Below are 15,337 nucleotides of genomic sequence, written 5' to 3'. Positions count from 1 at the left end.
ATTACATAAATAAAACAGAGAAAAAGCAGATCTATGAATTGGACATGAAACTAAAAAAAAAAAAAAACTAGAAAAAGAATGAAATAAAAAAAAAAACAACCAAACAATCAAAAATGTGCACACCCTTTGACCCAGCAATAGCACTTCTAGGGCTGTATCCCAAAGAGATTGTACAAATGGGAAAAGGACCCACATGTATAAAAATATTTATAGCAGCTCTTTTTGTGGCGGCAAAGAATTGAAAATTAAGGGAATGTCCATCAGTTGGAGAGTGGTTGGAATAATATTGTGCTATAAGAAATGATGAGCCCGCAGACTTAAGAAAAACTTATAAAGGCTTGCATGAACTGATGCTGAGTGAAGTGAGCAGAACCAGGAGAACGTTGTGCACAGTAACAGCCCCATTGTGCAATGACTGATATTGATAAACTTAATCCTTCTCAGCAATGCAAGCATCTAAGACATCTCCAAAAGTCTCATGATGGTAAATGTTATTAATATCCAAAGAAACAACTATGGAGTTTAAATGCAAATCAAAGCATATTATTTGCTATTTTTTTCTTATGTTTTGTTTTGTTTTCTCTTTGTTGTGGTTCCTTCTATTAGTTCTAATTCTTCCTTACAACACCACTAATGTGAAAATATGTTTAATAGAAATGTATATGTATAGCCTATATCAGATTGTGTACCATCTTGGGGAGAGAGGTGGAGAGGAAGGGGGAAAAATTCAAAACTCAAAAGCTTATAGAAGTTATTGTTGATAAATCAAAACAAATTAATAAAAAATAAAAAGAAATAAAAACAGGGATTATATGAAGAGAATTACAAAACACTTATCACACAAATAAAGACAGATCTAAACAAAACAAACAAATAAATAAATATATAAAGGCCAAATTGAAAATCCTGAAAACCAAAAGAAAGATTAATAAAATTTAAAGTAAGGAAACTATTGAACTAATAAATGAAACTAGAAACTGGTTTTATGAAAAAAACAATAAAATAGATTAATAATTGGTTAATTTGATTTTAAAAAAGGAAAGAAGAAAACATTACTAATATCAAAAATGAAAGGAATGAATTCACTACCAATGAAGAAGTAATTAAGACAATTATAATATGCCTAATTATATGTCAATACATTTGACAATCTAAATAAAATGGATGGATATCTACAAAAACATAAATCGCCCAGATTTTCAGGAGAAGAAATAAAATACTTAAATGACCCAACTTAGAAAAAGAAATTGCATAAGGCATCAATGAACTTCCTAAGAAAAAATTCCCAAGGCCAGATGGATTCACAAGCAAATTCTACCAAACATTTAAAGAACAATTAATCCCAATAGTATATAAACTATTTGGAAAAATAGATGAAGAAGTCATCCTCCCAAATTCCTTTTATGACACAAATATGGTGCTGATAACTAACCCAGGAAGAACCAAAGCAAAGAAAATTGTGGACCAATTTCTCTAAGGAATATGTATATATATATATATATATATATTTTTTTTTTTCTTTTCCTAGGCAATGGGTTTAAGTGACTTGCTCAGGGTCACACAGCTGGTAAGTGTTATATGTCTGAGGCCAAATTTGAACTCAGGTTCTCCTCACTCCAGGGCCAGTGCTCTATCCACTGTACCACCAAGCTGCCCCACTAAAGAATATTGATGTATTTTTAAATAAAGTACTAGCTACATGATTATAGCAATATATCACAAGTATCATACACTATGACCAGATGGGATTCATACAAGAAATGCAGGACTGGTTCAATATTAGGAAAACTATCAACATAATTGTTCATATTAATAATAAAACTAACAGAAATCATATGATTATCTCAATAGATGCAGAAAAAAGCCTTTGACAAAATACAACATCCATTCCTATTACAAACACTAGAGAACATAGGAATAAATGAAGTTTACCTTAAAATGGTAAGTAATATTTATGTAAAACCATCAACAATCATTATCTGTAATGGAGATAAGCTAGAAGCCTTCCTAATAAAATCAGTGGTGAAGCAAGGATGTCGATTAGCACCTCTATTATTTAAATTGTATTAGTAATATTAGCTATAGCAATAAGAGGAGAAAAAAATTAAGGAAATTAGAATAGGCAATGAGGAAGCAAAACTATCACTCTTTGCAGATGATATGATATTATACTTAGAAAATCCTAGAGTATCAACTAAAAAAAAACTACTTGAAATTATTAATAGCTTTAGCAAAGTTGCAGGATACAAAGTAAACCCACAGAAATCATTGGCATTTCTATATATTACCAACAAAGTTCAGAAGCAGGAGATAAAAAGAGAAATTACATTTTAAGCTACTGTAGGCAATATGAAATACTTGGAAGCCTACCTGCCAAGACAAACCCAGGAACTATATGAACACAAAATATATACAAAACTATAAAACACTTTTCACAAAAATAAAGTCAGTTCTAAACAATTGGAAAAGTATGAATTGCTCATGGGTATGAAGAGCCAATATAATAAAAGTGACAATTCTACCTGTTAATTTATTTATTCAGTGCCATATCAATCAACCTATCAGAAATTATTTTATAGAGCTAGAAAAAATAATAGCAAGATTCATCTATGAGAACAAAAGCTCAAGGATAACAAGGGAATCAATGAAAAAAAAGTGAACAAATGTGGTCTAGCCTCATCAGATCTCAAATTGTGTTATAAAATGGTAATGATCAAAACAATCTGATGCTGGTTAAAAGATAAGAGTGGTGGATCAGTGGAATAGATTAGGTACAAATTATAGTAAATGACCACAGTAATCTAATATATTATAAATCCAAAGTTTCAAGCTTTTGAAATAAAAATTTATTACTTGACAAAAACTGCTGGGAAAACTGGAAAACAGTATGGCAGAAACTAGGTAAAGACCAACATCTCACACTATATGCTAAGATTAGGTCAAAATGGGTACATGATTTAGACATAAAGGGTGATACCATAAGCATATTAGGAGAGCATAGAATAGTTCATCTATCAGATTTATGGATAAGGGAAGAATTTAGGATCAAAGAAGATATAGAAGGCATTGCAAAATGTACAATAGGTAATTTAATTATATAAAATTTTTAAAAAGGTTTTTTTTTTGCACAAACAAAACCAACACAATCAAAACTGTAAGGAAAGCAGAAAACTGGGGAATTGGGGTTTTTGCAACAAATATCTCTGATATAGGCCTCATTTTTCAAATATAGAGAGCTGAGTCAAATTTATAAAAATACAAGTCATTTCCCAATTGATAAATGGTCAAAGGATATGAACAGGTAGTTTTCAAAGAAATCAAAGCTATATATAGTCATATGAAAAAATGCTCTAAATAACTATTGATTAGAGAAATGCAAATTAGAACAACTCTGAGATACCACCTCACACCTATCAGATTGTCAGATATGACAAAAAAGGAAAATACTGGATGTTGGAGGAGATTTTGGAAAACTGAGATACTATTGTATTGTTGGTGAACTTGTGAACTGGTCCAACCAATCTGGAGAGCAATTTGGAACTATGCCCAAAAGACTATACAACTGTGCATACCCTTTTATCCAGCAATAACACTACTATATCCCAAATACCCACTATTATATCTCTGTATCCCCAAAAGATCTTGAAATTGGGAAAAAAGCATCCATATGTACAAAAATTTTTATAGCAGCTCTTTTTGTGGTGGCAAAGAATTGCAAACTGAGGAGATGCCCACCAACTGGGGAATGGCTGAACAAACTCTGGTATACGATTGTAATGGAATATTATTGTGCTATAAGAAATGACAAGCAGGATGAGTTCAGAAAAAACCTGAAAAGGCTTATATGAAATTATGCATAGTGACGTGAACAGAACCAGGAGATAATTGTACATAGTAACAATATTGTTCAATGAAGAGCTGTGAATGACAGCTAATCTCAGCAATACAATGATCGAAGACAATCCCAAAGGGCTAATTATGAAGAACACTATCCACCCCCAGAGAAGGAACTGATATTGTTTGAATACAGACTGAAGCATGATATTTTTCAGTTTCTTTTCTCATTTTTTTTGAGTCTTTTTATACAAAATGACTAATTTGAAAATGTTTTACATAGTTACACATGTCTAACCTATATCTGATTGCTTACCATCTCAGGGAGGGAGGGGTCAGGAAGAGAGGGAAGGATAGAATTTGGAACTCAAAACTGTAAATAAAGAAGTTAAATAACACAATTTGAAAGAAAAAATGGTTTTAGGGTGATTTTTTAACTTAAATTTTGCAATATAGTTAAATTAAACAGTTACTATTTACTGTTATAGTTTAATGAGGAAGATAATTGGTTTTGTACCTCAATGTTTTTATTACCTTAAATTGTATCTTTACACACACACTTACACACACACATATGTACATATATAGTAACTATATTCAATTTTGAAATTAATATTATTTTTATCATCCTACTTCTGCTTGTATTCCTCAGTATGATCCCATTATTCTTACTACTTCTGGCACTGATTCTAGTACAGCGAAAAAGATACAAAACTTGGAGTCCCAGGACCTCAGTTTGAATATAGACTCTGCTACTTACAGTGTTACCTTAGACATGACAGTTAAACTTTCTAAGCTTCTGTTTCCTAATATGTAAAAGAAGGAGGTTTCACCAGATGACCTCTGAGGTCTCTTCTAACTCTAAAACAATGATTATGAACCTCTGATTTCTGACTCATTCTATTCGGATGTTCTCTTCTTGGATTCTATCTTAGCACCACCACCATCACTGTTACTTCAGAACTCTTATCTATATTGTGACTCCTCAGAAGACTTTGCTTTCTTCTGACTCACCCTACTGTGGCCAGTTATAGCATTGCTCTAAATAGACCATCATATACAGAGAGGCAAGTGGGAAGACACCAAAGATAAGCTTCACCTACTTTATTTTTTCTGGATATGCCAGAAACCTTCATGTCCTAAAAACTGTATTACATCTCTTGTATCCCTCACCATAGTTGCCCAGTGCCTGACATAGTGAGTAAGAGCTATGAAAGAGCAGTGTTAGTGATTCTATCAGAGTAGTTAATCCCCAGGACACAACTCCATTGAATTGGCCACATGAACATAGAATATAGCAGGACATTTAAGCCTCTTCACTCAAGAAGAGCAAACTGAAATATTGTCATCCTGAGCAGGAAGAGCTTTAAAGTTTTGCTGAAATACAAACTCTAGTAATGTGGCATAATTGTGGAGGTAAGGGAAATCACAGAAGCTTGCAAACAAGCCTGGGTTGAAAAGAACTATTTCACATGGAATTACTTTTTGGTAACAAAGAGTTAGGACTGGTTGTGAGTGTAAGAGGCATATTCATCAACCATGACAGACCCTTCAAAAAGTGAGCTTCAGATGTTAAAACAAAAAAAATTCACAGGTACTCAGGGAGAAAAGGACTATTACGACTGTATTGGAACCATTTTCTCCCAGCTAAAATCAGAGATCCAAGGCTCTATCACCATCAACAACAACAACAACAAAAGAATGATGTTATAATATTTATAAGATAATTATGCAAATAGAATAAAATAATCTTTTTGTAGTGAGCAGCAAAGAGAACTAAGAACTTGGGGAACTGATCCTCACTGCCTCCAGTTGTGCCACTTTTATTAAATCATATAAATTCTCTGACGCTCAAGATCCTCAATTCAATTCATCAAACATTTATTAAGATCTACTGTGTGCAATATCCCTTATTACCTGCTGAGGACACAATGGTTAAACAAGACCCAGTGCTTGCCATCAGTTTAGTCCAAAACACTCTTCCCTCTAGGGCTTTCTATTGTAATCCACTATTATCCTGTATAAAATGAGGCAATTCAGGTAAATTATTCTGAAATTCTCTTCTATCTTTAAATTCTATATCTCCAACCCTATTTTCTCCAGTAAACATTTTCACCTGTGTTTTTCTTAAACTTTCTAGGGTCATAGGATGATTAATCTGATAACATAAGGATCAGTTAGCCATAGAAATAGTACTGATTTGTAGGCTGTTTCTAAAAATGCATTGAGATCCTTGGGAAGAGGGAACTGACAGCTGTTTATGGAGCAGATATTCAGCACTTGATACTTAAAAGAGTTTTTAGAATTCTTAATAGGATGAAAACTTGGGGGAGTGTATACTAAATATATATATATATATACATATAATATTTAATTTAATAATATATATGCCAGATTTCCATCCTATTATACTATTATATATGTAAATATGTAGATATGTTTGTATGTACACACATACATGCATATGTACATGTATATTTCTTCTCCTCTTTCCCTGCTGCCCCCTACCAGGGATGTTCTTTTAAAAGAAGAAAATAAAAGGTATGTATGTTATATGTATATCTGTGTCTTAAGGAAATGTATCTATTTTCAATTTTTTTATATATTTTTCTTTAGGGACACTAGTTTTATGAAGAGAACATTATGCTGCTAGTATTGTTTTGGTTGCTGAAAGGAATGACATTTCCTTACTTACACTTTGCTGGGAAAAGAGCCAATGAGGTCAAAGTATACATCTGGAAAGGGAAATCTTTCATTGTGTTATTTGGGAGGATCCATCCAGATTCCAAAATTCCTCTGGGAATCTAGAGTGGTTTGAAGTTTAACAAGGACATTTTCTTTCTTAGGTTCAGAGGCAGACTTACAGATACTTCAGAGGCACTAAAAGTGGGAGGAGAAAGGAATCTTGAGGCAGAAGTATTTCACATTCATTCTTGGAGCAAGCTAGAGGGGAACCAAAGGAAAGTTGCCAGAATTAGTTCAGACACACTAACTCATAACTTTGCCGAGATTCTTCTGGGTCAGCCTTAATATAACATTGGGCACTCAGAAGTTTTCTGGGAAACTTTTGAGTTCTCAAAGCTAAAAATCTGCATCCATGAACTGGGGTCAAGTTATGATTCTATATATTTCTAGAAATGGCACTCAACATAATCTCTCCTTGACTTGTGAATAGCTCATGAAAAAGTCATTAGGGATCTGTTATTTATTGAAATGTTAGCTACACAATCTTAACTTGAATCTGGGAACAATATGGAATAGCTTCTTCCCACCCCTTTTAAAGATACATTGACCTTATGCAAGGAACATTTCAAGGAGTTTTGTTCAAGTAATCAATACATTTCTATATTTATAAGTCTAATCAGGGCACATCTGCTTTTCTGCTGAAGGACTATTCAATAAGAATCACATAATCAAAATTATAAACTTTATTGCATTGATTTTTTTTGTTCTGCTTGTTACTCAGACCACACAAATAATTAAATATTTTCCTTTTAATAACTATAACTTGACACAAAATCATTTCTTTAGGAAATATTTCCCTGATGTAAGGACATGGCATCTCATGCTTCCCACCCTGCCATTTCTCATTCTAATTATTAGAATTTTTATAGGCCTAAGGCTTACTTCGAATGTTCTCTACTTAAAACATAACAGCTGTTCCCAGGCCACATATAGAAAAGCCTATCTTGAGTTGTCCATAATGCAATAGTTACAAAGATAGAACCATACCAAAGAGATCCCTTTGTGACATTATATATGTATGATGCAGTTTCATCTATAAATACAAGCAATTAACCAAGTTTTACTTGTTTTTGGTCTTGCTGAGACAAGGGTCTACTGTCCTTATTAATGTAGAGATGTATATCTTTGCAACTTAAGCTTTTTTATTTTTTTCTTATTTCAGCATTAAGAAAGGATTCATTGATTTAAATAGTTAAACCGAGATTTGAAAATTTGGGAAGGGGAAGGAATAGTTGCTAAGTTGAAGAAAACTGGAGATCAGAGGATCATAGCTTCAGAGATAGTCCAATCCTGCAATTTTATGGAGGAAGAAGCTAAGGTTCACAGAGATGAAGTGATTTAAGGAAGATGATACCTCTTCTTATTATTATAGCCTCTTATTCTTCACTTATGGCTCCTTGATGACTTGCTAAAAAAGTTATGACAGAGAATCCTTGTCAAAGATAGATTCAGCCATTTTACTTAAAAATTACTCATGTGTCTTCATTAGCTACACTTGAAGGGAGCACAAATAAAATACTTGAATAAAAGCCAAGAGGCCACACTCTATCATATTCAATTTTCAGAAAAGTCACAAGAGTATTTATGAAACATATCCAAGATACAAATGTAATTGGTATAGTTGTACTATTTTTTGTTTAATGGCATAATTAAGGATTCCCTCCTACATCATACTTGCCTGATGGAGCATTAGTAGAGCCTATCTGAGCTCTCCCTAGTCATTTCCAGAGACCAACATGTTCAGTGGCAAAGCACATTGGTTTTCACAACAAACTTTTGATCCTTATGAAAGAGGTTGGGTCAAAAAGAACTGGCCACTGAGCCAAGAAGAGCCACCCATTAGACTATGAGGTTCTTAAGAACAAGGACTGTCATCTGCCTTTCTTTGGATCTTTAGCACTTAGCATAGTGCCTGACATATAGTAGCTGATTAACCAATATGTATTGACTCTCAGACTGACTCATTGAATTAAAAAAAAAAACAGATAATTTCTACTTTTATTTTCCTCTTCCTCTCTTCCATTAACTTTCTGTAAATCATAAGTAATTAGATCTCTTTTACAACCTAGTAGCTGTGCTGGCTGATGGCACATGAGTTCAAGCACATGGGCTGCCTAAGTGTACTTGAGCTTAGACTTAAAGTCCCAGGATGTATGTGATGGTTCTTTTTTTCTTGAGTATAAGTGGATGAATAGCATTCCAAAGATGGTCATTCCTAGCATTAGAAACAGTCTTATGAGTGAGAGGTGAGAGTACCTGGGTCCCTCAGGGAGAGCTGAATGACAAGATAAGCATTATCTCCAAATACACCTTTCTTTGAGAAGATAGCTATAGATGAGAGGATGAGTTCAAGCCTATAAACTTTATTTTTTATTAGTTAATTAATTTTTAGCTTTCACATTCACTTCCACAAGATTTTGAGTTCCAAATTTTCTCTCCACATCTCCTTTCCCCCCACCCCAAGATAGCATGCATTCTTTTTACCCCTTCCCTTAATCTGCCCTCCCTTCTATCACCACACCCCTTCTATGATCCTTTTCCCCTTCTATTTCCCTGTAGGGCAAGATAGATTTCTATATCTCATTGCTTGTATATCTTATTTCTTAGGTGCAAGTAAAAACAATTTTTAATTTTTGTTTTTAAAACTTTGAGTTCTAAATTTTTTCTTCTCCTCCCTCTCTACCCAGCCTCATTGTGAAGGCAAGCAGTTTGACAGACTATACATGTGTAGTCATGCAAAACACTTCCATAATAGTCATGTTGTGAAAGACTAACTATATTTCCCTCCATCCTATCCCACCCCCCCTTTTTTTCTATTCTCTTCTTTGACCCTGTCCCTCCTCAAAAGTGTTTCCTTCTGATTACCCCTCCCCTAAATTGCCCTCCCTTTTATCATCCCCTCCCTTCCCTTATCCCCTTTCCCCCTACTTTCCTGTAGGGTAAGATGGATTTCCATACCCAATTGAGTGTATATGTTATTCCATCCTTAAGTCAAATCTGATGAGAATAAGGTTCACTCATTCCCTCTCACCTCCCCCCTCTTCCCCTCCACTGTAAGATCTTTTTCTTGCCTCTTTTATGAGAGATAATTTACCCCATTCTACCTCTCCCTTTCTCCTCCCAGTTAATTTCACCCCTCAATTTCATTTTAAAATTATTTAAAACCCCATTCACCCTTTTCTTTTATTTTTTTAGATATCATCCCTTTATATTCAACTCACCCTTCACCCTGTGCCCTCGTGTGTGTGTGTATGTGTGTATGTATGTATATGTACATGTATAGATAGATATAGATAGAAAGACTTACCCCATATCTCACACCACATATATTTCTATAGATACCTATCTATATCTATCTATCCACCTATCTATAATATGTATATGATATCTACCTATGTATCCATATCTAGCTATCTATATATTTTACTATATCTATCTATCTATCTATCTATCTATCTATCTATCTATCTATCTATCTATCTATCTATCTATCTATCTATATCTATATCTATATATTCCCTCCAACTACCCTAATACTGAGAAAGGTCTCATAAGTTACAAGTATCATCATTCCATGTAGGAATGTAAACAGTTCAATTTTAATAAGTCCTTTATAATTTCTCTTTCCTGTTTCCCTTTTTAACCTTCCCTTGAGTCTTGTATTTGAAAGTCAAATTTTCTATTCAGCTCTGTTCTTTTCATGAAGAATGCTTGATAGTCCTCCATTTCATTGAATATTCATTTTTTCCCCCTGAAGGATTATAGTCAGTTTTGGGGGGGGGTAAGTGATTCTTGGTTTTAATCCTAACTCCTTTGACCTCTGGGAATATTATATTTCAAGCCCTCTAATCCATTAATGTAGAAGCTGCTAAATCTTGTGTTAGCATGATTGTGTGTCTACAATATTTGTATTGTTTTGTTTTATTTTGTTTTGTTTTTCTGGCTGCTTGCAGTATTTTCTCCTTAACCTGGGAACTCTGGAATTTGGCTATAATATTCCTAGGAGTTTTCTTTTTGGGATCTCTTTTAGGAGGTGATCGGTGGATCCTTTCAATTTCTATTTTACCCTCTGGTTCTAGAATATCAGCACAGTTTTCTTAGATAATTTCTTGAAAGATGATATCTAGGCTCATTTTTGGATCATGGCTTTCAGGTAGTTCAAAAAATTTTAAATTATCTCTCCTGGATCTATTTTCCAGGTTAATTGTTTTTCCAATGAAATATTTCACAATGTCTCCTCTTTTTTTTCATTCTTTTGGTTTTGTTTTATAATTTCTTGATTTCTCATAAAGTCATTAGCTTCTATTTGCTCCATTCTAATTTCTAAGGAATTATTTTCTTCAGTGAGCTTTTGAACCTCCTTTTCCATTTGACCAATTCTATTTTTAAGGCATTCTCCTCATTGGTTTTTTGGACCTTTTTTACTTTTTGGGTTAGTCTATTTTTAAGGTGTTGTTTTCTTCAGTATTTTTGGGGTCTCCTTTTAGCAAGCTGTTGACTCATTTTCCATGATTTTCTCGTATCACTCTCATTTCTCCTCCTAATTTTGCCTCTACTTACTTGCTTTTCAAAATCCTTTTTTAGCTCTTCCATGGCCTGAGACCAATTCATACATACATACATACATACATACATACATAAATACATATATATATATTGTTGTAGGCTTTGGATGTAGAAGCTTTGACTTCTTTTGTCTTCTGGTTGTATGTTTTGATCTGCTTTGTCATCACAGTAAGATTCTATAGTCTGAGCTTTTTTTTCCCCCACTGTTTGCTCATGTTCCCAGCTAATTACTTGACTTTTTAACTCTTTGTTAAGGTAGGGCTCTGCTTCCAGTGTGAAGGGTGTACTATCCTAAGCTTCAGGCATTTTGTGCAGCTGTGTTCAGAGAAACTTCTAGGGACTGTAAATTTTCAGTTTTTCCAAGGTGCTATGATCAAGGACGAGGTGTTTACTCCTTTCCTGGCCTGTGCTCTGGTCTATGAGTGACCACAAGCACTCTTTTCTGTCTTGGAACTGTCAGGAGGATTCTATCTCCATAGCCACTACAAGCTCCACCATGCCAGTACTCCTCCTCACCCCAGGACTTCCACCCAGAACTGTGACCCAGATCCAAGCAGGGGCAAAGCAAGGGAATCCTGCCTCAATGCCAGCAAAGAGATCCCTGCAATCTCCCTCTGATCAGTCTCTAAATTCCCCCACTGTCTGTGGACTGAGAACTCTGGAAGCAGCCAGTGCCACTGCTGCCCCAGGGCTGTGCCAGGGCTGGGACTGGACCACCTTCCTCTGTTACCCAGGTCCAAGAGACCTTTCCTACTAACCTTCTAAATTGTCTTTGGCCTTTGTGGGTTGAAAAGTCTGGAAACCACCACAGCTGCCCATGATTCAGTCCCCAGAGGCCTGCTCTGAGTTCAATGGGTTCCTGTCTTTGCCATTTACAATCCACTCTGAACTGAGCTTCTCTCCCACATCAGGCAAACAGATCTTTCTCATCAACCATCCAGGCTGTCTTGGGCTGGAAATTTGTTTCACTCTTTCTTTTTGAGGGTTCTACTGCTCTAGAATTTGTTTAGAGTCATTTTTACAAGTATTTGGAGGGGCTTGGGGAAGAGCTCAAGAAAGTCCCTACTTTTATTCTGCTATCCTGGCTCTGTCCCCTCCCATTTTTATCTTTAAAAATCATTTTTTGGGTTATTTCAAGGTCCTTATGGAGAGGTGGAGTCAAGATGGTAAAGTGAGATCTAACAGTTTTGCCTTAGCTCCTTCACATCCTCCACTACAACTAACAAAGATCACAAGGCCAAATTTTGAAAGAGAATGAAAAGAAAAAGAAAAATCACAAGTCATCTTTTTTTCCAGTTGAGAGCAGATTAGGAAGACAAAAAAGAAAAGTCTGAGGACATTGGCAAGGGGGCTTACCGGGAACACAGTGCAGAAGCACCACTGCTAGCGAAAGTATTAGTAGATTCTGATGACAATACCAGTCACAAGGAGTAGTCTAGCACCAAAAGACAGTAAATGGACTGGATACTTGGGCAGAAAAAGATCTCAGGGGAACTATATACTAACACAGGGCATGGGAATGGGTGTCATCTTGCACATCAGTCACCCATTGCATGGTTTTTGCTTACTGTTGCAGGATGTAGAGAAACAATCACAGTTGCAAGGGAGCAGAACCCCATATCTGTGTCAGGAGCAAAAACAAGTTCTAGAATCATAGTTTTATGTTTCTTAACCCAAGGAAAGAGTGGGGGATGAATTCTATCTTTTAGTTCATAAGCCTGCAGTACAATAAATCAGACAAGAGACAAAAACCAAGGGGAAGCTGACTGTTTAATCACTCTCAATCTGCAGAACCTCCGAGAAGTTTAGCTGTGACTATAACTATTAATAGTCTATAGAAACTCAACACACACAAGTCAACAGACCCAAACTGTGTCAGTATACAGACCTTTTCCCAGATCACACTATTTTGAAAGTACCAACAACTTATAGGATCCAGATAAAGCTGTGAAAGCAACAGAAGGGCAGAAAAGACAGAAGCAAAGTCCAAACAAACACTACCCCACACCCTAATAGTGAACAGAGTCAAATACTAACATAAAATTAAAAGTCAAGAAGTAGGCTATAAACATGAGGGGGAAAAAAGAACCAAACAATAAAAGCTACTATGGTGACAGGGAAACTCAAGACACAAATACAAAAGAAAGACTTGAAATTATTTACAAGCAAAGCCTCAAAGAAAATGTATTTTCAACACATGATGAGGAAGAATGAAAAGGCATTTTGGACACATGGTAAGGAATAATTTTAAAAAGAGCAAAAAAAATTTCAAAATCAAATACATGATAAAGGATAAATTGGGGAAATAAATGAGAGAATTTGAAATAAATGAGAGAAAAGAGAATTAACAATGGGACTAAGAGAAACAAAATAATGCAAAAATTATTGAGGAAAATACCTTTTTAAAAATTAGAATTGACCAAAAGGAAAAAAAAATAGGTAAAAAGCTTCATTGATGAAAATAACTCCTTAAAAATTAGAATTGGCCAAGTTGAAGCTAATTATTTCATAAGACATCAAGAAACAATAAAACAGAGTTAAAAGAATGGGAAAAAATACATAGAATATTGATATTGGACATTTTTTATATATTAAAAGAAAACAACAAACAGGATACAAAAGAGGATGTAGGGTTAGTTAATCTGATTTTTTGCCGGAGGAAGGATTAGAGATTTTCTGAGTTGGGAGGGGGAGAATGAGCCAGTAAAATTCCTGAAAACCAAATGATTTACAGGAAAACAACAAAATGCAGGTTGTTCACAAAGTGGAGTTGGTGTTCATAAGATGGAGTCAGTTTGGTTCCCACAATTCTCCCTTTTGATCCTTAGAGAGGGGCTTGCCCCCTCCCCTCTATAGATCACTGTCTATAAGCCAAATTTACAAGGTTTTTTATATATTCATTATCAGTATTACACATCAAGAAAAGACCACAGGGAAGACCCTTTAGAACAATTTAGAACAACAAAACAATAACTAATACAGAGTCCCTGCAATCAAGTGACATAGTGACAGGGACACTCAAGACACAGGAAAAAGGATTCCACCAGGGGCCAATTGCTTAGGCAGTTGAGTTTATGCTATAACCTGCTGGATATTATGAAAATTTGTCATAATTACATCTGATTGGTTAATGTAGGAACAAGAAGATTGATCAATTATAGCTCAGGCTCCTCCTTGTGAAGCTATAATAAGGTCTAAGATTACACAGTTTCATTAGACTATTTGTGCTAAAGAATCTACTGCAATTTGGAGCGATGAGATGAACTCACTTCTGGCCTGTGAGAGTTTCTTAACATCATGTGAGAGATTTTTAGCAGCCTGCTTTAGGGCAGCAACCCCTACAAATGAAAATATGAACCATAGATCTTCATGCCTAGATCCTATTCTTTCACAAGGTTTTGGATTGAACTTATATCTCTACTAGTAGGGTCTTCTCTCTCTCTCCCCCTCAGTTTTTGTTTTTGTTTTTTTTTTTACATTTAACCCATTACACTCCCAAGTTTCTAGTAGGTTTCCTTGCCACTAGTCCTGTGGTATGATAAAAGACTGATACTGCTGGGGTCAAATAGGCAATCCCACACATCCCAAACTAATTGAGGGTAAGAGAGGAATAAACTTTACTGCCAGAAACAAAGAGTTGTCTAGGGGATACTAGTCTCCAAGGAACTTATGACAGGAGGCTATTTAATTCCTCCGAAGGTTCAATTATTCTTTTTGTATAAATTTGTACTGAAGGTTGTGTCACATTTGGTCCAGCTAGAACTATTATAAGTAAGATTGGCCAAAGAAATATGCTGAGGTTTCTTGTCTATAATCCTATTAAAAAGGCAGGTTGTTAGCACAAATAAAAAAGTCTACTTTGATAGTACAGGAAAAGTCAAAATCAGTCTGCACATCTTCAGATCTCCTAAATCTATAGCATCCTATAGACCTTGCTTCTTGGTTACACAGAAACTAAAACATAGAATGGGATTAGGAACTTCAAATGAAACAATTTGATGGCACCCAGGGTCCCATCAAATTTGAAAATAATTTATATGCTATAATTTTAGGTCAGTGATATCAGCCTTGGCTTGCTCTCTTCTATTTTCCTTCCAAAGACATAGAGGCTACAAATGACTAATGCAAAGGGTCTAAAAGCTGCTTTCAAAAATGGTGTTTTAGGATATCTAAAGTAAATGTAATCTGTTGT

This window comes from Vombatus ursinus, unplaced genomic scaffold (genome assembly GCF_900497805.2).
Source record: "Vombatus ursinus unplaced genomic scaffold, bare-nosed wombat genome assembly UNPS02014807.1, whole genome shotgun sequence".
In the NCBI taxonomy this organism is placed as follows: domain Eukaryota; kingdom Metazoa; phylum Chordata; class Mammalia; order Diprotodontia; family Vombatidae; genus Vombatus; species Vombatus ursinus.
The sequence above is the reverse complement of the archived record's forward strand: the minus strand, read 5'-3'. Positions refer to the sequence as shown.